The following is a 24,239-nucleotide window of genomic DNA, read 5'->3' as shown; positions in this document are numbered from 1 at the left end:
TTCAAACACTGACTGGGCTTGCCAAAGCTGGGTGAGGGTAGCCTCATCTGATCTGAGGATTATTGTCAGGCAGGAGGGGTTTAAATTTTTAAATCCCAGATTTTTAACACATAGGAAAACACCTGGCTTCCTGTGAAATGAATGGCTTCAGTTGGCTTCCTTTTTTTTTTTTAAAGAGTGATTAGATTTAGTGCTTTTTTTCTCTTCATCAACAAATGAGCAACGGATGTCCAGATAGATATCCATCTATGGGCCCCACTGTTAGGACTCAAAGGCTCCCAAGATTTGCATCTTCTCGGAACCCCATGATTTACAGCACCTCTCCTTGCTCCATTCCTTTAGCATTCAGTGCTGCCCCATTGAGACAGAAGTACCCACAGACCTTTTACTGTACGTTCCTAGGCTATTTAATTAGTCATTCATCCTGCATATTCAAAGGACATGTGTATGTGTGTCTGTGTGTTTTGCCCTTGGCCACACTGAGTGTTGTGCTTTGTGTGGGGGTTTTCCGTTTTGTTGTGTTTTTTTCCCATTTACACAAGGTCACACTCAGAGTTCTTCCTCCCTGAGAGGAGGTGGCACATTCATCCCTTAAGCTGCCTCCCATTTCCTTCAGTTGGGATCATTCAGCCCTTCCTGAGGTGTTACCATTTTTCCATTTCTTCTTTGCTGCCTCCTTTCTTTTAATAACTCTGGGAGACAGGGAGGCACCTTGTAAAGTTAATTTCCTCAGAAGCTTTCAAAGTAAAGGCATCTCTCAGCCCAGACACCACCACCCCTCTCCACCCCTCAGCAGGGACACACACCCCTCTGCGGAGCCTTAGTCACCCTGGGCTGTGCCCGCCGCCCAGGCCTCTCCATACCCAGCTCTGTCTCAGGGGCACAGTGAGTTGCTCTGTCTACTGACTCTTTGGCCTGGGTGTGGGGAGCCCAGTTGGGAAGAGCCTCCCCCTTTATTTTCCCTGCACCTTCCTCCCATTTTTCACTTCCCAGCTGTGCTCCCCCTTCCCCTTCACTGCTTTCAGCTTCTCTCTGGTACTTTCAGGACTTGGGGGCTGGCTCTCTGCCTGTCCCAGGGATGGCATTTCCTCTTCAAAGGCCTGTGGCTGCAGCCACCCAGCTCTAAGGAGCACACAAGGCTTTGGAATCACTGTGGCTTTTGCTGCCTGCCTACTTGGAAGGCAGGGGCAGTTTTATAAAACACCCCTTCGGTTTCTTGGGGTGAAGCTTTTCTCAATCCTGTTTTATTTATGTGAACACGATCTGTGGCTTTTGAATGTTTGCTTTTGAATGTTTGTGTTAATGGACTAAGCTGAAAGCGTTTCCTCTTACCGGAGAGAGGGCCCCGCACAGCTGGGGGCCAGGCTGCTCAGCTCCGGCGAAATCTGTCCCAAGAGGAACAAGTCGTCAGCCAAGGCAGTCTGGAGACTCTGAGAGAAATTCATTGAGACCTGCATGGGCAGCAGCGGTCAGAGCTGGGATCATAGACTGGGCCACAGAGCTCAAGAAAAAATCCTTTGATTAATAGGCAAGACTGGACTGGAGGCAACTAGATTTTTGCAAATACACTTTTTTAATTGTGCATATATTTACCAAAACTGTGGTTTTCAACAGCTTTGGTGTCTGATCTCTGCCCCCAGCCTTCTGAGTTACTCCTGGCAGTATTAAGAAATCCAGCGCTTAGCTGATTCCTGAACCATCTGTCTGTAGGTGAGCTGTCATCTGAAAGTGTGGCAGAGTTCTCAGCCTATTGACATGCTTCCTGTGTGTTTCCCTTCCCTTCTTCTCTCTCCCTGATACCTAAGGGCACTGCAGATGGAAACAGAAACCAAGACCCAAAAGATCCACTGAGTGTACGATCGTTCCATAGTTAATGACTGGACATCCTCGTGCTGGTGTGAGGAAAGGAGGCAGGAGAGGGGCAAGTGGCACCAGAGAGGACACGGTGGAGGAAGGAGGATCCTCGGATTTGCCATGAAGACCGAGGAACAGAGTAGAAAGGGCTCGGGGCTAGGATATCATCAAGGGGTAGACCCACCATCCCATACACATAGCCTGTGTATCCCTGTGTCCAGTGGCCCCAGAAACCTGTAAGCCCTTGAGCCAAAGCTGGGAGACTTACCTCTACAGTCTGTGTGAGGATGTGGGCATGATGAGGAACATGTCTCCCTCCAAACAAGATGGTACTGAACAGAGTTAGTTGAGAATCCTTCTATGATCTGGGCCAAACGATGGGTCCACCAGCAGTGTTGCTTGAGTTAGTAACCTCCTTACATGCAGGGGCCAGCTGGTGCTGGAGACTGGAAAAACTGCAGCAGAAAAGAACTGATGTGGGGCTCCACGGGAAATAGACAGTTCTTGAGGCTAACTGTTCCAGAGTTCCTTTATGTAAGATAAGAGTTCAATGTTGGTGACCCATCTATTCAATCTACACCCTCTCCTTGGACATCATCCTCTAACTCCTTGGTTTAGTGACCACTGAATCTGTCTTCTGACCTTCAGACCTGACCTAACTGCTTTCTTGACAATCACACATGTACTCAGTGTAACACATGGCTAGTTCATTCTTTTCTCCACTTCCCCCTAACCAGCTCCCCTGGGTCATCTCTATTCATTCAGTTGCTCACACCAGAAATATCAGAATTATCTTTTTCGCCTTTCCTTTTCCCTAAGACTCCAACCAGCTACATGATCCTATTCATTCAGCTTTCTAAATATCTCTTTATTCTGTCCACATCTCATTCTCTCTTTGGCCACCAAACTAGTCCAAGTTAACATCTTTTCTCATCCAGCTACTACACTGGTCCTCAAACTGCTCTCTTGGCTTCTCTTCTTATCTCCTCATAGTCCATTCTCTACAGACTTAAAGTGCAAATTAAAATGATGTATCCAAAATACAATCTGATTGTATTTCTCACCTGTCCAAAACCTTTAAGTATTTTACATTGCTTTTCGGATAAAATCCCAAGTCCAAATTCCAGCCTTGCTTCCTCCTTCCAGCATCGTCTGTTACTAGGACAGAGACCTTGTCTTTCCATTTCATTGCTGTTCCTTCAGCACCTAGAACAATGTATAGCACAACATTGCTTTCTATAAGTAGTAGTTGGATGAATGAATGAATAAATAAATGCACAGAATGTCTATGTATTCAAGGATAACCAAGTAAAATGCAGAGTGAGAGAAAGCCAATATTATAACCTCTCCGGAAAATTTTTCTTATTCTAAGACTCCAGCGTATTTTTTGCTTTGGGCTGCACTATGTCGTCATTCAGTGTGCAGGTTTTCTCTGGTTGCGATGCTTGGACTTCTCTGTTGTGGAGCGCAGGCTCTGGAGCACTTCAGTAGTTACTGCACCTGGGCTCTCTAGTTGTATTGAGCAGGCTTAGTAGCTCCACGGCATGTGGAATCCTGGTTCCCCATCCAAGGATCGAACCCTCATTCCCTGCATTAGAAGGCAGATTCTTAACCACTGGACCACAAGAGAAGTCTTGACTTTGGTGTTTTGATCCCAGGGCTGGAATAGTAGAAAATACTTAAGAAAGCATAGCACAAAATGCAAGTTGAGTAAGATGGTCTCTGTTATGCTCCCATGGAGTCCCCATTCTGGATATAAGCAGCTTGCTATGCTATCTGAAAGATTATGAAGACTGCGGGCACTGAGAGGTTTACAAGGGGAAGAGAAGAAATGGCAGCTGGAAGGATTAGTGTAGAGGATGGTTTTGTTTGTTCTGTTTCAGTTTTGGCTGACTAGCATCCACTTCACTCCCTGACAATACCCCAGTTTTCTTTTGAAGAAGGATCTCTTCCTGTTGGATTCAGTCTATTGGGATTGTAATTAAGAGCCTGCCTTCCCTTGAGGCCCAAGTTAAACCAATAGATGCTTTCTCCCTAGAAGTAGATTCTTGAGCACAGAGATCAAGAAATTTAAAACATTTGCTGTGTGGAGGAGACCTTCCAGCCATACCATGCCTGCTAAGAGACCACCAAGGTCTGACTGGGGGCCAGTCATCCCATTAATTAGCCCAATTGTGGGCTCTCAACCATTACAGAATAAACTTATTATCCATAATTTGGTCAGAGTTGTTTCTGTTGTTTGTAACTGCTAGTGTGATAATGTTGGCACAAGGGAAAATTATCAAAATATAGTTCTGACATCTTTTAATTTTCTGGGCCAAAGCCATTATGTAAAGCCAAGAATAAACATCATATGCAATTTGACCTTGGGAGTACAATTATGACTGACTTTCCTAACACGGAAATGTGTAACATTCAAATGTGGATCTTCTTAAGCTGTGCTTAGTAGCTCAGTCATGTCTGACTCTTTGTGACCCTATGGACTGTACCCTGCCAGTCTCCTCTGTCCATGGAGATTCTCCAAGCAAGAATACTGGAGTGGGTTGCCATTCCCTTCTCCAGGGCATCTTCCAACCCAGGGATCGAACTCAGGTCTCCTGCATTGCAGGCTGATTCTTTACCATCTGAGCCACCAAGGAAGCCCTCTTAGAGATCAGTAGCTGAACATATCACACTTTGGATTGGTCATCTGTATCTAAAAGAAATACATTAAAACCCCTCCTTCAACTTCGTCTTTCATTGCACCCATAGTAAAAGACTAAAAGTGATCAAGCTTACTATTGGTCTGGTAAATACAAATTAAAATAAGTACCATGCTCTTGCCAATCAGTTCTGCCAAAATTTAAAAAAAAAAACAGAAAATGGAAAAAAAGCAGGCAATATCCATTGTTGATGAGAATGTGAACAAAGGGCATTCTTTCATAGTTAGTAGAAGTACAAATTGGTCAGTCTTTCAGGAAGGCAGTTTGGCAGTGGCTATCAAAATTCAATACATGCATACCCTTTGACCCAGCAGTTCTACTCTTAGAAATAAAAAGAGTAATACAAGTATAAGACTGCTCAATGCAGCATTAATCTGTCCTATCATAATATTAGAAACAACCTATGTTCCTTAATAGGTTGAGTACATTTTGGTATAGTTTCATGATTCATTCAGTAGCCATTATAAAGAATGTGGTTGCTATGTATGTAACAGTAGTTCACAATATTTTACTGACTGTAAAAAGCAAGTTATAGAATGTGAAGAGAAAAATTCTTTAAAGAAAAAAGCACTATACACAGACTTTATGAGCACATGTATGTGTATGTAAAGATGTCTGAATGTGTACAGAAAAGATCCAGATGGGTTCACACTGCAGTTAGATGCTTTTGAACTGCGGTGTTGGAGAAGACTCCTGAGAGTCCCTTAGAGTGCAAGGACATCCAACCAGTCCATTCTAAAGGAGATCAGTCCTGGGTGTTCTTTGGAAGGAATGATGCTAAGGCTGAAACTCCAGTACTTTGGCCACCTCATGCAAAGAGTTGACTCATTGGAAGAGACTCTGTTGCTGGGAGGGGTTGGGGGCAGGAGGAGAAGGGGATGACAGAGGATGAGATGGCTGGATGGCATCACTGACTTGATGGACATGAGTTTGAGTGAACTCCAGGAGTTGGTGATGGACAGGGAGGCCTGGCATGCTGCAATTCATGGGGTCACAAAGAGTCGGACACAACTGAGTGACTGAACTGAACTGACTAACATTTGACAAATGGGTGGGAGCATTGGAAGGGGAGAAGAGAGGAAAAGAAAGGAAGTTTGATTTTATATTTTATATATTTTGGTATATCTGAATTTTTATTGCCCTTCTCTTACTCTTGGGATTTAAAAAATTATTTTTTAATTTTCTAAAAACAGAAAAAAGAAATAAAACTGCTAGCATGTAAATAAAATAATCAGATAACAAGCAAAGTAACCTTTCCAGAGGTCAAGGGTGGGTTCTGACCCATTGGTCTGGACAACAGTCTGGTCTGTCCCAGTAGGTGGAAGCTGAGGGACTAAGTGTACCTAGGATACAACCAAGTTTCTGTAAGAGAACCACCTAGGCAGGCCAAAGGAGCTCCTCTTGGAAGCCTTTCCCAGGCTGGGTGGAAATCAACCCTAAAAGAGTTGGAATTGCACAGCTGATTGTTTTCATTGGCTCTGCCCATCTTACCTTGAATACCTCCTCTTTTGTTCATGAACATTTAATGTGCCATCATGTTATAGCTGCAACAAGATTCCTGTCTATCTAATGAACTTAATGATACTGACGTAGGTGTCTAACAGACAGCAATTAGAACCTGTTCTGTTCATTGAGATATTGTAACACCAGCAGGTACCTGTTTCTCATGCTGCCTTGTTTGGGCAGAAAGTTTATTTTTTTCTTGTATTCTACTTCATTCTAAAACACATGGTATGTGAAACACACTGTTTTAAAAAAAATCATAAAATGGGGAATGAAAGAAAAATAAGGGTTAAAAACAAAGTTAATCCAATAATGAGGTGGACTTAAAGCTACATTTACCTAAAGTTTTCTGCACTTATAAGTTAAGAGTGGGCCTTGGTTTGACTCTGAGTTTCCTAGTTGGCAGAGCGACATGGTAACAGTCTTGGTTTTCCTAAGAAATGAAAGGAGAAAGATTTTTCAGCAACCTTGAATGTATGCATAGCTGAGAAGAAAAGAATCCTACCACAGTCTCATGGATTTTAGAGCTGAATCCTAACTGATGGCAGTCAACTTACAGTCGTTTTCCGAAGCGACAGTAGTTTCTTTCTTTTATATGAAATAACATACCTTGAGTCACTTGGTCCCCTTGCATTGTGGTCCCTCCTCTCCAGAGAGGAATCCTTGTCCTTTCTCTCAAAGCCATAAGCTTGGGGAAGAAAGCTATTTTGTTCAAGTTATTCTTGATTACTTCAAAACTTCCTAAAGCTCCTGTCATGTGGTTCCAAGTTTAACCATAGTCACTTCGGACATGAGTTTGTTTCCACAGTGATGTATGTTAGCAACCACAGAGTAAGCTTGTATTTTTATATCAATATGATACCCTTTGTTTATTTGTTCCTCAGAGGTTTCACTTTCGCTTATGTAATGGGCTAAGACATTCTTTGGTCATTAACTCATGCTGGGATCTCCTTTTCCTTTGTATCTCTGATGCGTCATATTCTTGACACTTGACTCCCTTGGATCTCTGAGATACAATGCTCTGAGTTAGTGGGTGGGAGTGGGTGGGAGCCAGATGACATGATGACTTCTCCACCCCTCCCCACACAAGAACTGCCTGAGTTTGTCACTGAGTCGTTTCTGAACTCAGACTTTTGACATCCCTCAAAAATAACATCGCCTTAAAACTACGGCAGCTATTAAAATCATCAGGGTTACATGGGCCTGGAAGACTGTAAGCTCCCATGCTGAGTTAAGCAATGGGCCCAAAAGAGTCTCCTAAACTCCAGAGTTCCATTGACCCTGCTCCCACAGAGTCTGTCGCTAAAAGTGGTCAGTCCCCCATGCGTACCCCCATCCATACCTACCCTATAGGAGGATCTCGAAGGAAACATACGCTGCAAAATAGGAACACTCCTTGGCTTGGGGCTCATTTTCCTGAGCTCCTCCATATTCTCATTTACAGCTGTCTGCTCAGACATCTGACAGGAATCTCAAGCTTAACATGCACAAAAAAGAACTCCTGTTTCATGTTCCCACCCACGTACTACTCTTCTACTCTTCTCTGTCTGGAAAATGGCATGGCTATTCACCCAGCCGCTCAATCCAAAAACGTAAGAATCACACTTAATCCCACCTCCCCTTTCCTTCACCTTTTAAAAGAAAGTGAAAGAAAGTGAAGTTGCTCAGTCCTGTCCGACTCTTTGCAACCCCACGGACTGTAGCCTACCAGGTTCCTCCATCCATGGGATTTTCCAGTCAAGAATACTGAAGTGGGCTGCCATTTCCTTCTCCAGGAGATCTTCCCGACCCAGGGATTGAACCTGGGTCTCCTGCATTGTAGGCAGACGCTTTACTGTCTGAGCCACCAGCCAAATACCCTGTTTCTACTTCCAAAATATATCTGAGTCCCTCCACTTTTCTCCATACTCATGGCCATCATCCTAGTCCAAGCTGCTGTCATCTCTTGCCTGAATGACTGAAATCACTAACTGGGATCCCTAATCTATTCTTGCTACCCCTACAATCTATTACCACCCAGTATGCAGGGTGGCAGAATACATGTTCCTGTGCTTGAATCCCTCCAGTGACTTTGTGCTGCTCTCAAGGGGGAAAAATGCTGTTGCTCCTGCCCATCAGATCACCTCATACCACTTTTTGCGTCAGCTCTAGACACGTCGACTTCTTTCTCTTCCTCAAAAATGCCAAGTTATTTCTCACTCAGGGCCTTTGCACTCACTGTATCATTCACTTGTCTGTAATGTCTTCACTTGACTTCTTATCACTGAGCTCTCACTTTGTCAATGAAGTTATTCCCAGTCTCTCTATTAAATGACCCTTTCACTTTCTTCATAACATTTCTTACAGTATCAAAGTATCTTGAATATTAATTTCTTAACGTGTTTGTTTTCTTCATCCAGAGCATAAGTTCTGTGAAGACAAGGATTTTGTCTGTTTTGTTCACAACTGTATCTTTAGTGAATATTTTTAAAATAAATAGGTGTATGAAGTAAAGGACAAGCAAGTTCCACAGCACATGTGTCAATTCAGCTCAACACTTACTGGACATCTACTATGTGTCAGGCCCTTGCCAAAGTGCTTTAGATTCAAAAATTAAGCAAGTCCTATTTCCTGCCCTTAACTCTGAAAGTCCTTCATTAGAAGGACTGATGTTGAAGCTGAAACTCCAATACTTTGGCCACCTGATGCAAAGAACTAACTCATTTGAAAAGACCCTGATGCTGGGAAAGATTGAAGGAGAGAGGAGAAGGGGACAACAGAGGATAAGACAGTTGGATGGCATCACTGACTCAATGGACATGAGCTTAAGTAAACTCCGGGAGTTGGTGATGGACAGGGAGGCCTGGCATGCTGCAGTCCATGGGGTCACAAAGAGTTGGACATGACCGAGCGACTGAACTGAACTCTAGAAACTTTAGCCATTTTATCTAAATGCTGCCTTTCTCATATTCTATTTTTTTCCTCCCTGACTCCTTTAACATCTTATGTTTCACATTTCTTTGTCTCTCTAGCTCTCCCTTTTTTCTCCTGTATCCTGAGCAATTTCTTCAGATCTGTCTTCCAGTTCCCTAACTCTCCTTTTATCTGTATCTATGCTACTTTTATGTATTTGCCATATTTCTAACTTTAATAATTATGTATTATTTCCAGAAGTAGTATTTGGTTCTTTCTCAATTCTTCCTGATCTTTTAGATTTTATTTATTCATTTTTATGTCTTTGTTTCCCCCTTTATTTCTTTAAACATTTTAAGCAATTTATATTTCATATATGATAACTGTTATAATGTCTAGTTCTATGGTTTCTACTAGTTTTCACTCATGGTAGCTTGTTTCCTAGTGTGATTTGTAATTTTAGATTGTGATCTCATGTTCAGTGGGGCTTTATCTGTTAGACTCCAGTGAGACCTTAGTGACTATCCCTCCAGTGAAGATGCCAGGTGCTCTGGGATGTTACCAATCTGAGACCAACCGAAACTAATTTTCAGCCATAGTTCCCAGACCATGCAGGTAATACAAATTTAAATGCAAAATCTGTGATGGGGAAGTCTGTGATTTTAACATCTTATGACAGGCCAAGACAGACATTTCTTTTATTTTTCTTCATATAGATAGGGTTTTGTTTTTTCTTCCGTTAGTCTACCCTCGTGAGTCTCACTTTTATGCAGACATCTCACTCCAGCTTACCATCTTTTGAGAACACTATGCCTTGTCTTCTGTCCTCCATAAAGTCCCTGAAACCAAACCCCAAAGTCACAAGATAGTCAGATTTCTCAAAGCAGCAGAGTTTCAGTAGCAGTTTACCTCTCTGAATTCCAGTCCCTCTTTGTATGAGTGTGTGTGTCCATGAGGATTTTCCTAATTTACACAAGAGTTTGGCCATGCATTCAAAGTATATTTGTTGTATTTTATTTAGAACATCTGGGTGTTTTGTCTGCCTTATAGCAAGAAACACAATACTATCTTCCTTCTATGAGCACAGGAGAGAGATCTAGGAGACAGAAACATCCATTCATCCAACCATCGACATTTATTAAATGTGTTTTCTGAGCCAGACAGATAACCACGTACACATAAGAATGTGCTAAGACATGCCCACAGTAATGTCAGACTACAGAAGCAAAAGAGATCAATTCTGATGGGGGATCTGGGAAGGCTTTGCAGATGAAAAGGGATTGGAGCTGGATAATAACAACAATTCCTAATTTTTATCTAGTGCTTACTCTGTACTAGACACTGTGGCAAGTACTTCCCATGTATCTTATCCTTACAACAAAGCATAAAATTGGCACCATCCTTATCATTCCAATTTAATAACTGAAGTACAGAGAATCTATATTGCTCAGTCATACCAAAAGTAGTTAGCATTGCCTGGATATGAATTCAAGAAGTTTGAGTCCTGTTACAAGGCTTTTAGCTATTATGCTACGTTGCGCCTGAACAGACAGGGATTGGGGGAGGGCATTCCATCCATACATTAAGAAGTCACTCCAACCTCCTAGATTGTTGTGACGATTATCTGAGATACTGTAAGGACAAGCAGGTAGTACACTGCATACCACACAATAAGTACTCAATAAATGCCTACTTTCTTCCCTCTTTAACCCTGTACCATCAGCTTGTCCACAGATTCCTTTAGGGATGGGGCCATCCTGTATGTGAAGACATGTCCTGCCCTCACAGAACCTAGTATTAATTAATGGTTGATCCCTTGATGGATTCATGTATTGAATCAATATTTTAGATAGTAGCTTTGTTACTTAGGTTTGTATTGGGTTTAGTTCTCAAAGCACAGCACATCAATTCTTAGAGATAGGACAGACATCTAGCTTTAGTGACAAATGTGAATTCTACTGAGATGGGAATAGCTCAGTTTTGAGAAAAGGGTAAGTACTAAGCACGTGCAACTCGATGAGAAAGAATTAGAGGAAAAGACTGTGAGTGTGGTGCCTTCGAAGGAGATGATGGCAGGAGGCCAGGTTTCTATTCCCAAATGATCTCTTTAGTTTCAACTTTGTCATCAGCCATCTGTGAGAGCTTAGATAAGGTGTCCCATCTCTCAGGGTTGGCTGCCTCATCCTTCAGCCATCACTCAGCACCTGAATATGGGTTTCCCTTTCACACTCATGGTTGGTGTTCCTCACGAGACTGCAGGCTCCATGAAAGCAAAGACTCCTTGCTCACTTGTAACTCCAGCATCTAACACATGTCTGACACACAGAAGGGGATCAAATAGCTAGTAAATGAATGGTGAACGAGTGATCTGGATAAAAAGGAAAAAAGAAAAGAGGAGTAACAAGGCCACTCTCAGATTCAGACCTAAGGTACCAAAGAGAAAGCAAGCAGAAAACAATGAGAAGGCTGAGCCAGAGAGACCATCCTGCCCTTTCAATCAGCTGGGCACAGTCAAGTCTGATTATGAAGCATGTTAAGAGTCAGGGGGCTTCCCTAGTGATTATAATCATAGATGTCCTTTCCATTTGTTTAGCCCAACCTTAGTTCAAAGTAGCATGGACGTAAACTTTAGCCCTGGCCTTGACTGAAGGGCCACAAACTCCACTTAGTTGAGAAAGCTCTATCAGTCAGTGTGTATCAGTGAGAGTTTACACCAGTGAGGCATTGTGGAGAACTTTGTGGACATGGCCCTGATCAGCTTTCACCTGCCAAATAAGCCTCCTTTCCTTTGGGATCCCCTTTCTCTCACTCTTCAAAGTCCTAGTTCAAAGTCTAGCCTCTGTACTGATCGGAGCATCTACATGAATTTCCGTGTGCACTTCTGGAGGCAGCTGGTCCTTCCTCCTCATCCTGTTAATTTCCTTTTCTCCTGCCTTGTCCAGGTCTTCAGCAGACCTGCCACAAACCAAGAAGCCACAGGCTGCCAGGAAACAGGCCTTTTCTCCTGTCTGGAGCATAGAAATGCAAGGTTATGTTCGGCACAAAGAGCAGGATGACTAGACCAGCAAATTAACCCGAAACTTACAGAGACAAGATGTGCTTAGCCACCATTACAAAGGGATGCCATGGTTTCTTTCCACTTGGCTAAATGGCTTACATTAAAACTTTCAGATGTTGGGTGCAAGAGGTGTCTTTGGGACCAACAAGATGGGAATCTAATTACACACCCCAGGAGGGAATCAGCTAACAGCTGCAGCTCATCTCAGGTCTGAAGTGTCTCCTCACCCAACTGTGAAAATGACCTAATTGTGTACAGACAACAGCAATTGTACCAGGAAAATAATACAGCAATGCAAATATTCAAACCAAATTGGAAAAGCAAAGGAAGGAGCCAGAAAACATTAGATCATTCAAACTGCAACCTGGCCAAGACAGCATCTGGGCGTGCATCCTCTGTCCAGCTTTTGTTCACATACCATCCCTAATTCTTCTTTGCATTTATAGAATCATGACTCGGTATTTGCACAAAACCCTTTGTGTGGCTGCATTCTAAAGAACAAGATTTTCTCACAGTGTCCCTTCAGCAGGGGCAGAGAATTCCCCAAGTGGAATGCTTTAATAGGCTTCCAGGTCAAAAAGAGCCTTTCTCACTCTGAAGAGATGGGCGGAGGAGTAATGCACCTTTGGCCGGCGTATATGTTTTAATTGTGTGGCCAGGGCAGGCAGTGCTCACTTTCCTTCCTCACTGGGTCATTTCCACTTTAGTTCTGAAAACAAAAAACAATTGATTAAATAAAGAACCTTCCTGACTGAACTTTGGATCCCCTCTTTGGATCTGGACAAGAAGCAGGGGTGTTCCCACTCCTCTCCTCCTCCTCCCCCACCATATCCTAAAGCTGGTTCAAGACCACCTGAGAGTCTGTGTCTCTCCAGGCACGGTCTTATGGGTGTCTTCTCAGGTGGCATAGGAGACACGACTGAGCACACACTCAGCCCCTTCTGGGGCTTCCCTAGGTCACTCTCTCCTGCCTGCCAAAGCAGGAAACATTGGTTCCATCCCCGGGCTGGGAACATCCCCTGGAGAAAGAAATGGCAACCCATTCCAGTATTCTGCCTGGGAAATCCCATGGACAGAGGAGCCTGGAGGGCTATATATGTCTGACTCGAAAAGGAGTCAGACACCACTGTGCCACTAACCAACCAACCAACACCCTCCTCTATAGGGAAGTCACTGCTGGACAGGCTCTGGAGTCTGAAGCCCTGGGCAGAACCCACTGCGCCACTGCAGGATCTGGGGCAAAACAGATTACCTCTGAGAGCTCTGGATCTCTCATGAGTTAAATAAGAATAAACAGTATTATCTGCCTCCCCTGTTTTGTCAGGATGAAATGCTATAAAGGGCTTCTCAGAGTGCCTGGCACCTAGCAAGTATTTCAGAAATGGGAGGTTTTCTTGTTATCATCACTTGGATGTTCTTCAACCCACCCACCTCCACCCCTCCCACCCCCTCAGCAGTCAACTGGATACCTCAGCACAAGCTCAGTGAGGAAGCAGCCAAGGACATTCAGGTTTTAGCACCTGCTCATAATAAGTCTCTCCTGTTCAAGAAAATGAAACACAAAGAATAGCATTTACTCAGTGACAGCCACCCCCATCCCCCATCAGCTGGTGCGTGCTGGGCCTTTCCCTATGGAAACGAGAACAAATCACCGCATAAACCCCAGTTGCCTAGTTTGTTTGGGATTGTCTTCATTTCGGTAGTGTCTCCATTTGTCAAGACATAGAAAGTCTTAAACAGCTGGGGCTCTGGGAGGAGGGAAAATCAGGGGAGAGGAGCAGGGACCTCTACAAACCCGCCTTTACCTGCATCACTCAGCGCAGCCGATGCCTCCGCCCCAGCGCTCCCCAGAAGGCGCACCCTGGACTGCTCCGGGAAGCATCGCGACAGCCGGCGCGAAGCGGCGCGAATTACCTTCCTTGGCGCCCTAGGAATCGGGAGCCGCGCGAAATAAAGTAAAAGAAGAAGAAAAGTCCTGTATTCAAGTCGCTTCACTCCACCTTCCCAGCCGAGGCGGCTTGGGCAAGTTCATATCTTCCGTGAGGCTGGAGGATTTCGTTTGTGAACGTGGCTCATGGTAGCACCGCTTTGGAGGTTCGTGGGGAGGATGAAATGGGACCGGCCGGCGCCACGCCAGGGGGTGCAGAGGCAGAGCGGCAACGGAAGGATGTGCCCGCATCCCCGGTCCCTCCCTTACAGCCACCCGCGTTCCTGCGGGTCGGGTGGCGCCCGGCCTCCCCCGGGGACCTGACCCGGCTCGTCTTGCTAGCCGCTCTCGGGTTCCAGGAGGCCGGGGTCGCGGCCTCCGCGGCTCCGCGTGCGTCAAGCGCCGGCGGCCGGGGCTCCCGGGCCGGGAGTGGCGCGCGCGCGCGCGCGCACAGCGGGCAGGGGCCATTGTCCTGCAGGAGGCCCGCGTCGCCCTGGCGGCTCCTCGGTCACCGAACTGGGGCTCTGCTTAGTCACAAGTGGTACAACCCAGTTTCTGATGTTCTCAAACTCTTGCCTGCAAAGAAAAGAAGAAAATGCTTAAAGAGAAGAGCCCTCGTTTATGTTTGTATTTGTTGCCATGGGGTTCAGTTCAACTGTATACAGATGTAATTTTTTTTCTAATAAAAAAAAAACTTTTCAAGCTGTGTACTGCAGTGGACAAAGATTACACCATGTTTGTGTTGTAATGTTGCTATGGAAGTGCATATGATTTTATGTGGTAAAAATTTGCAGAGAAATCGAAGGACCTCGTATGTATGCTTGACAGACATGAAGTTTCAGAAGACAGGATTCCAAACACACTAGAATTAAGAGGGTTTCTGACAATAACTTGAAGTCTGGAACTGCAGTGTATGGGTGCTGCTTTACCAGCAGGGACTCTGACCCAGGAAGCAAAGGTTTTAGAGTCCAAGAGTCAACGATTTGACCAGCTCTGCCGCTTACAAGCTGTGTGAGTTAAGTGGGTGAGTTACTAAGCCTTGGCTGACCTCTGCTTTCCTCATCTCTGTATCAGGGAGCCATTATCCCTACCTTGCATTGCTGATATTGAGAGGAAATAAGATAACAGGTCTTGAGCTCTGTACACAATAACTGTTCAATAAATAAATAGTAGTCCTCCTTGGGGGCTCAAATAGTAAAGAATCTGTCTGCAATGCAGGAGACTCAGGTTCAATCCCTGGGTCAGGAAGATCCCCTGGAGGAGGGCATGGCAACCCACTCTAGTTTTTTTTGCCTGGAGAACTCCATGGGCAGAGAAGCCTTGTGGGCCACTGTCCATGCTGTCAAAAAGAGTCAGACACAACTGAGCAACTACCGTTACTACTACTTTTCAAAGCCATCCTTGTGGAGTGGTGAGAGCCATCCCATTAAGCTCAAAGGGTGTGGGCTCATTCATCGAGCTGTCTTTGGGGTTCTGAGGTTTGGAGCATTAAGGCAGCGCCAAGGAGGTTCAGTGCTGGCCCGCCTTGGTTTTGTGGACAGTTGTCATAAGATGGGACCATCACTGAAAAGTATAGACTTCAGCTGCCAAAGGTGATCTGCTACAAACAGCTAGGATGCCTAGTTGAGGCAAGTTGGTGACGCTTACGAGGAGCGGCCTCCCAGCATCTGGATCCTATCAGTCCACCCATTCTGTTTTATCAGCGGTGGTCTAGAACTGCACAGACTCCAGCACCTCTAAGAGAACAGAAAATCTGTCTCCAGAGCGTTCACACCTAAACACTTTGGAGGGCTGGGTAATGATTATAATCAAAACATTTTAAAATCTTCATTTAAATCTTCAAGTTAATTCATGTAGATTGAAATCTGCCAGGGGAGTATTCTACATACATATTTTGTATGGCTTGCAGTTGGAAAGATTCACAGACTTGCTGGAATGCTGTCTCCCCACCCTCACCCCTGCCCCTACCACTGCCTCCCCCCACCCCCCCACTCCCACCCCCAGGTACACACAGTAGAGGTTGGCAAAACACGCGGAGAGCTTGCGCTAACCTTGATCAAGTTACTGGATCTATCCGGGGCTCTGTTTTCTGATCTGGAAAATGAAGGTTCTGAAGTAGGTGATTTCTGAGGTCCTGCTAGACTTAAATGACTATGACTGCCGTTCATCTACCTTGAATAACATACAAGAGGTCTCCCAGTATTGTTAATGTTTTAGCTAACCTACATCAGAAAACAATGAGAAAAAACTCTATATCCTCTCTCAACTTGGCATTCTAATTACTCAGTCCCTTGAAGGGTCCCTCAAAATAAACATCTAAAATATACCAGCTTACCCATACCTTTCACAGGCAAGCCCTTCTTCCTTGTCCCGATTCAGGAGCTCCACCATTGGACAAATGTTCCTCATCCTGCCAGGGATGATTGAATGGACTTTATGTCTGCTCTTTCAACACCTTCGTTACTTTTTAAAAACTAGTCACTTTTTAAAAACTAATAAACAGTAAAAAAAGAGGAGGGGGACCTAACCAATTTTGTTTTTAAACTACAAGCCATATAACTTTGTGTATAATTCAAAGGAATTTTTTTTTTCCTGGCAAAATTAAAGGACAAATGTTCATTCATTCAATCTACATAATAAAATGGTCAAAGTGTATATTTAGTGATTACATTATTTAAATCTCCACGTGTGTGTGTGTGTGTGTGTGTGTGTGTGTGTATGCTCATCATGTCCAACTCTTTATGACCCTTTGGACTGTAGCCCACCAGGCTCCTCTGCATGTGATTTTCCTGGCAAAAATACAGGAGTGGGTTGCCATTTCCTCCTCCAGGGGATAGTCCCAACCTAGGGATCAAATCCAAGTCTCCTGCAGCTCCTGCATTGCAGGAGGATTCTTTACCCGCTGAGCCATCAGGGATACCTTCTATTAGTACATATATATATATATATATATATATTGCTAGAACCCTAAACTTGAAAAAAATGTCTGCCAAATGGCTAATGGTACCAGTCCCCTCATTAATACAATAGATACTGCCTCTTACATTGAGGACATGGGACATCAGCAGAGTTAGCTGGCTAATGATGTCCACTGTGTATCTAATGCTAGGATTACTAATGACTCAAACCCCATAACTTTTCCCCTTCCTTCTGCCCCTGACTATTTTTATCTTGGGTTACACATTGGCTGAGGGGTGGCAATGAAAGCCAGACCACCTTGATCCTGGTCACAGCTGTGCCATTACGCAGCTCTGTGACCTGGGACAAGCTATTACCCTTTCTGGATCTAGGTTTCCTCATCTCTAAAGCAGAGGACTGGGGCTTGGGCCATCTCTAAGATACCTTCTGGCACTAACAGTCAAGGATTCGGCTGTCTTCCAGCTTGGAGAGTTTATCTGCTGCCAGCTACTGTTGGTTCTGGGAACTTTCGTTCACATGAGACTGACTCTCAGATCCTATTAGCTTGAAAAGTCCTTGGCCCTTGCACTTCATACAGCTCTTCCAGGAATCAAGACTGAAGCTTTTGCTCAGACTTGGGTTCAAAGCCGCAGAGTTAATTAGAACTTCTTCACGTTTTGATAGGAATACGAGAACTGTATCCCTTCCCAGGACTGGTAGGTCGTATTCCCTGTCTGTTTGTTCTGTCACCCGATGTTTCATTATCTTCTGTTCAATCATTTGGGTGAAGATTCCATTTTCTTTCTATCTTTTCTCTTTTTTTTTATTTTTTTGCCTTCTTCAGATTCCAGTCAATTGAGCTTGTGGACCGCTATGAAAACCTTCCCTGTGGGCATTTCTCATCTCCATCCTCTTTTTGAAGAAGTTTCCAGGAAGGACTGTAATATAATTTTGTGGAATAGAGCTAGACAGGGTTGTATTTATCCAGGAGTGGCCTCCACAGGCTCCTGGTGATACAAACTGAGAGATGGCAATGGCCCTGGCAGACCTTCCCCATCCCTGATTAGCGGTAGGGGTACATGGTCTCCCCCGTATCCTTTCCCCTTGTCTGCAGTGGGTATCAGACACCTATCAAAAGAAGCCTGGTTGAAAAGCCACTAAAAAGTTATACATCTTGTGCAGTTCTCTACTACTCATCATAGAAAACCTTTATAAAGCACTTAAATGGGATATTCTTTCTGAACTTGGAAAAGATTTATTTTCAACTTCTCCCACAAGCTTTTTTCTCTTCTTATGCTTATCCGTCCTTCCTTTTCTCTTCTCACATCCTAACTGAAAGCTAGGAGATGATTTTTGGATTGTCTTGAGTTGTCTGTGAATTTTTTTTTTTTTGCTGCTAAAATAACTGAATGAGGTCATCACCAGTTTGGAAGGATACCCAGCAGCCACTATAATTATTTGTTACAAGCTGGCAGGTAAATAGAGAAGAGGTCTTTTGGAGACTGTAACAAAGCCTTGCAAGAGAAGGTCTGTGTGGGGAAAAGGAATGCATTCAACCCAGGCAAGAAGCACAGTATTATTCTGGTAAAACAGGGTCTGCCACAGGGCACAGATTTGCCTCCCCTTCTTCTGCTGCACCCAGTGCAGGCAGCATATGGTGCTCGGAAAAGGCCTTTCTGGAAGGGCAAACCGCAAGAATGCAGTCCTGCATGTTGCCTCCTGAACCAATCAGGGCAGCGATGATTGGCCCTACATGAAAGTGCTGATTGGTCCTGACGAATAACAACTCATATCTGGGAATAGATACTGCTGTCATTGGCAGGCTAGGGGTGGGGGTGAGACTGCGGACAGATTTGCCAGCTTGGGATTTCAAGTTCCTACGTGGCCAACACAGGTTGAACAGTGTGCCCAGCCTTGCCCTGTTGGTACCTTGTTCCTGCCCTGTATATACAATTCCTTTGCCAAACTGGTATTTTGTCCTGAGTCTTAGGGCACAAGAGAGCAAACAAACAGATGGAATACATTAACTCCATCTCTTTTCTTAGGCCTTTTGCCGATATTAGTTAAAGCTGCTCTGCTCTTTACTTGGAAGTCGTTTTGACTCCACGTTCAAAGTAACATTTGCAAAGGGAATGCAGACCAGTGCTTTGTCATGATTTCTCATGTACAGGGAATTTGAGATTTGAGTTCCTGGCTGAGTGAATGAGGGCTCCAAAAGCTTGTCTTACTGAGCCGTGGCTGTAAAGATGCTGATCAGAAAGGAAGGCTGCTGCTCCTCCTTCCCCTCTGCTCATGCCCACATAAGCCCTCTCAGCACCAGGCTGCTGGTTTTCATCACGAGCTGCATCTGGTGGTGAATTTCGGCTATCTGGGAACTCTTTTGGGCATTTACCACGCCATTTAGAGAAAGGCCAGTGTTGTGAGGCTGACACTGAGCAAAACATCAAACAGGCAGGGATGGTCTCAGCAGCAGCAGCAGCAGGGGCCTTAATTTATTCAAAGATTTATTAAATATCAGCTGAAAGTCACTGACATTGATGGATCTCATCAGCATAATGGTGAACAAAATGAGCCCTTCACCAGAGGATATGCAGTAGAATTCTTTTTGTAAAAATTACATAAACTGGCAAACCTGAGCTAGTCTGTTAAGATGTGAGGAAAGCGACTACCCTTGAGGAGGGGATGCACCATGACTGGACCTCTCTGGAACCAGAGAGAGACTTGGAGAGACTGATAATGTTACGTTTCTCGATCGGGGTGCTAGTTATATGGATGTGTTCAGTTTGTGAACACTTTTTCAGCTGGACTCTTATAGTCTATGCACTTCCCTTTATGCATATTATATTTCAGTTTAAAATAGTTACTGAGAGGCCATTCTATGTACAGAGACATGGAATGATCTCCAAGTTAAATGGGAAATGCAAGAGACAGAACAGTATGTAGGATATGTAATGACTGGTATAAAAAATAGATGTGGGCATATAATTGTATATGCATAGTGCATCTCTGGGTCCTGAGAAGAATGATTGCCCCAGGAGTGCCTGGAGACAGAGGTGAGAGAAGAACTTGCTTTTTATTCTGTGTCCTTCTGTACCTTTTGAATTTCATATCATGTGCTCAAATATTTTATTCAATAAAATTATTCATTAAAATATTAGTTAAAGAAGACATTATGCCAAGTGAAATAAGCCACAGAAGGACAAATACTGTGTGAGTCCACTTACATGAGGTACCTTGTTGTATTAGTAGCTAAGGTGTGTCTGACTCAGTGGACTGTAGCCTCCTAGGCTCCTCTGTCCATGAGATTTCCCAGGCAAGAATATTGGGGTGGGTTGCCATTTCCTTCTCGAGGGGATCTTCCTGATCCAGGAATCAAACTGGCATCTCCTGCTAGGCAGGTGGATTCTCTACCACTGAGCCACCTGGGAAGCCCTAGAGGTACCTGAAGTATTCAAATTCATGGAGACAGAAAATATAATGGTGTTTGCCAGGGGCTGGAAGGAAGAGGGGATGGAGAGTTTTTGTTTAATAAGTGGGTGCGGAGTTTCAGCTTAGGAAGATGACAAACGTTCCTGAGGTGGATGGTGGTGGTTGCACAACAATGGGAATGTACCTAATGCCGCTGAACTATGCACTTAAAAATGATTAAAATGGTAAATTTTGTTATGCATATTTTGCCACCAAAAAAATATATTTGCTGAGGCTAAAGTCATTGTAAGATTAAGGGAAATGTATTTGTGCTAGCTCTGTCATTTGCAACCTGTGTCACCTGAGGAAGTCAGTTAACCTCCCTGTGTCTCATTTCTTTGTTTCCTCATCTGTAAAGTGGGATAGTATTAGTACCTGTCTTATGGGATTGTTGTAAGAATTAAATGAAAGAGTACATGAAAGTTTAGAATGGGCCTTGGAACAAATGCGCTCAAGAAATGTTGCTTATTATCATTTTTGCAGACCCCTAGCTATAATACCACCACAGTTATATTTTGTGAAAAGAATCTATACACTTATATGACAGTGTATGTGCGTGTGCGTGTGTGTGTGTCTGTGTGTGCGTGCACGCAACTAATATACTCACTCATGCATCCATCATATATTTATCAAATATCTTCTGTGCATCAGACATTGTGCTACAGGTTGGGCCGACAGTGGTGAGCCTGGATTGTTGGGGTAGAGAATGGTGGTGACAATGAGGCTCCTATTTAAACAGAAATGTTTTAGGCTGCCTCTCTGAGCTGGTGACAGTCCTAAGCAGATCGTGAGTCCTGAAGGGCCTAGCCACAAAAACTAGAAGAGCTTTCCTGACAAAAGAAGGATAATGCTGCAAGATCCAAAGTTTGAAGGCTCTTTGTACATGAGTTAAGAAGAAGAGTAGTGTGAGAGGTGGCTAGAATGTACATAGAAAATTCTAGAAAGATAGGGAAGGAACTGTTCAGAGTGGTTTCTGCTAGGGAGTGGGACTCATGGAGGTGTGGGGAGGAGGGTATATAGCGCAGAAAAGGAATTTCACTTTTTACCTCATTTCCTTCTACACAGTTTGAATTACTTGACATAGCATGTATCTAATTAATAGGGGGGAAAGCTGGTTAATAAAAAATTGAGGAATTTTCATGATTAATAGTAAGGAATCTAATAACCTTTCCTTCTTTCAAGAATCACCTCATCTCAACTCTCCTCTCAATTACTTTCCATGCATCAAGAGAGTAATGCCATTGGTCTAAAGTGGCCTTCTCCTCCTATAGTATTCAGCCAACTCTTTTTGTGCCGCTAATAATTTTTTTCAATTCCCTCAGTGAAACCCTTTAATCATCTCTGCCTCTGGGACTATTTTTACTTTTTTAAAAGGACCTTTCAAATTCATGTAGGATTCTTGCTTTGCGGTCACTGCAATGGCAGATGCACCCAGAGGCAGGTGCTCAATGTTTTGGCCACTTGAAGCAGGAGGGGAAGGGGGATGAGGACAGAGGGGCCGAGGGAACAGAAACAAATAAAGCAGTGGGCCTGCCAAGTGAATTACAGAGGCTCTCTGGGGCTGGATGCATCCCTCTCTGTACCTCTGCCAGGGTGCTCAGCACCTTGTCTAAGTTGGGCAGGAGTGAGAGTTTCTCTGTAGATTGAGAATTCAGAAAGGCAGAAAGGTTTGCCTTAGCCAAACGAAATTCCAACAGTGCTAAGACTGCTTAGACTCAAACCTGTGAGTCAAGATAACTGACGATGTGTTCTAGGATGGATCTCAAAACAGCCCGAGGCAGTGATGTGGACGGGAGTTTTGATCTGGAAGTCTCCTGGCATCCTCCATCCTCTAAAGTGAGCCAGAGTCAGAAAGGAGGAAAACAGAGCATCTGATCCATTCTTGGCCGGCCTCTCTTGCTGATAATGTCATTGGCTACATGGCAACAGGAGAAATAAGGTGAATAATACCAATTTGGAAACTTGCATTGGGTTCTTTGTCTGCTCAGCCCAAGTCCTAAATGTTTCTTCTGTGTCCCTTTTGTTTCTTCTCTGGATGTTTTGATACCTATTTCCCATCCAGAAGAAGTACTTTAGTTACAGCTTTGTCTGTGGCATCTGGTCAGAGGCGGACACTTGAGTTTCTTCTCTTGGCACTGCCCTTCCTCCTGTGTGCTACTTTCCAAGTCTTCCTCTGCCAGACCGCTCCAGACACCACAGGGGGATGTTCTACTTTCAGGGGCAACCCATGCAGTCTTATTCCAGCAAGACTCCCTCACTCCCCATCACTTTGTGTTTAGAAAACTCACTCTTTGCCAACTATGAGTAATGATATTAGTAATAAACTAGTATTTCTTGAGTGTTTATTATGTATCAGGAAGTATTCTGAGTGTTTTACATGCATTAATTCATTTCATCTTTGTCATGCCTCTCTACAATGCAGGTGTGCATGCTAAGTCGCTCCAGGCGTGTCCAACTCTTTGAGACCCTATGGACCGTAGCCTTCCAGGCTCCTCTGTCTACAGGATTCTCCAGGCAAGAATACTGGAGTGGGTTGCCATGCCCTCCTCCAGGGGATCTTTTCAACCCAGCAATTGAACCCACATCTCCTGCATTGCAGGCGATCTCTCTACTAACTGAGCCAGCAGGGAAGCCTGACTCTCTACAGTAGGTGTAAAGAGGCTGTTGAGGAAATTGAGGCTGGAGAGGCTGGCTTCCACAGCTTTCCTTTCTACTGGGGTCTCTGCTCCGAGCCAGCCAGCAGTTCTCTGCACACATCGACAGCCCCTGCCAAAGGGGCCTGGCTCTTGGTGAATAATCTCTCCTTGATCTCCTTCACTCCTCATCTACTTTCACATCCTGAGCAAAAAAATGTGTCCCTGGATTCCTCCTGCCAGCTCCATCTGTGAGGCATGTGAGCCGATGTTTGAATAAGAATGACTAAAGAGGAAAGCGGTTTTATGAACTTCAGACTGTGAACTCAAGGAAGAGAGTGAGTCAGGCCTCCACATTCTTGAAATACTTTCAGGAGGCTCAGTGACTTCAGACAATAAGAACCTGAGGCAGAGCTCTCTGGACCTCCTTGGGAGGCCTCCCATGAGGAAGAATGCAAGGGCGGCCCCTGGGCACCTGGTTCCTGTACACCATGCTGTGTGGGGTTGAAGGCTGTGGCCAGGCAGAGTAGCCCCTGACTACTAAGGGCTGCTGTGCTTCTGCCCAGGCTATATCCTCAGCCTAGAATGCCTTCCCCTAATTCCTTGTCCGCTTGTCTTCCGGGGCTCAGAGGCTGTCTCCTCCTTGGGCTGCTCCAGTCAGAAGCAGAGGCTCTGTGCCCTGCCTCCACAGGGCTTTGTGCCTGCTTGTCACCCCCAAACTCCGTGATCCTAGAGAAACATGCTGACTTACACCTTACACAATACACTCCTTACACCTATTGAAGTTGGCGGCAGCTCTGGGGTGGAGGGAAAATCCTGCCCTGGGAGGTGGGAGATGTGGGTTCTGGTCCCATCTCTGGCCTTGGCTATGCTGCGTAACCTCCCATTCCTGGGGAATTAAAATGATTTGTTGTATATGCATTACCATATGTAAAATGGATAGCTAGTGGGAAGTTGCTATACAACACAGGGAGCTCAGCCTGGTGCTCTGTGACAGCCTAGGGATGTGGGAGGAAGATTGAAGAGGGAGGGGACATATGTATACTCTTACGACTGATTCACATTGTTGTATGATAGAAATCAACACAACATTGGAAAGCAATTATCCTCCAATTAAAAATAAATGTAAAAAGAAAAAGGAAAAAAGAAAAGGTGCATGAGGAAATTTTAAACTGGTGGTGGATATTTTTATTATCTTGATTGTGGTGATGGTTTCATGGGTGTATGTACATTTGTAATATATGTAGCTTCCTATATTTCAATCATACCTCAATAAAGCTATTTAATAAATACTGCAAAAAAAA

At 44.3% G+C, this 24,239-nt stretch overlaps 2 long non-coding RNA genes across 4 annotated transcripts in view; one reads left to right on the top strand and one right to left on the bottom strand.

The window, feature by feature from the left end:
- LOC105609229 (uncharacterized) overlaps positions 1 to 14,361 on the bottom strand; it is a 25,131-nt gene extending 10,770 nt beyond the window's left edge. Inside the window, exons 1-6 of one of the 3 annotated variants that reach the window (XR_009596825.1) lie at positions 13,815 to 14,361; positions 13,479 to 13,549; positions 3,199 to 12,718; positions 2,919 to 3,060; positions 2,123 to 2,309; positions 1,333 to 1,451 (exon numbers count right to left, since the gene is read on the bottom strand). This is a non-coding gene — a long non-coding RNA (uncharacterized LOC105609229). Of the gene's footprint in view, positions 1 to 1,332; positions 1,452 to 2,122; positions 2,310 to 2,918; positions 12,719 to 13,478; positions 13,550 to 13,814 lie in introns of all 3 variants that reach the window. The other 2 variants (XR_001039406.4, XR_009596832.1) reach the window with 2 other exon arrangements.
- On the top strand, positions 14,216 to 24,239 carry LOC132657984 (uncharacterized). The gene is made up of 3 exons (XR_009596835.1): positions 14,216 to 14,960; positions 22,057 to 22,241; positions 22,725 to 24,239. It is a non-coding gene; the product is annotated as an uncharacterized LOC132657984 (long non-coding RNA).

Source organism: Ovis aries, chromosome 1 (genome assembly GCF_016772045.2).
Source record: "Ovis aries strain OAR_USU_Benz2616 breed Rambouillet chromosome 1, ARS-UI_Ramb_v3.0, whole genome shotgun sequence".
Classification (NCBI taxonomy): Eukaryota; Metazoa; Chordata; class Mammalia; order Artiodactyla; family Bovidae; genus Ovis; species Ovis aries.
This window is presented reverse-complemented; position numbering and strand designations above follow the sequence as displayed.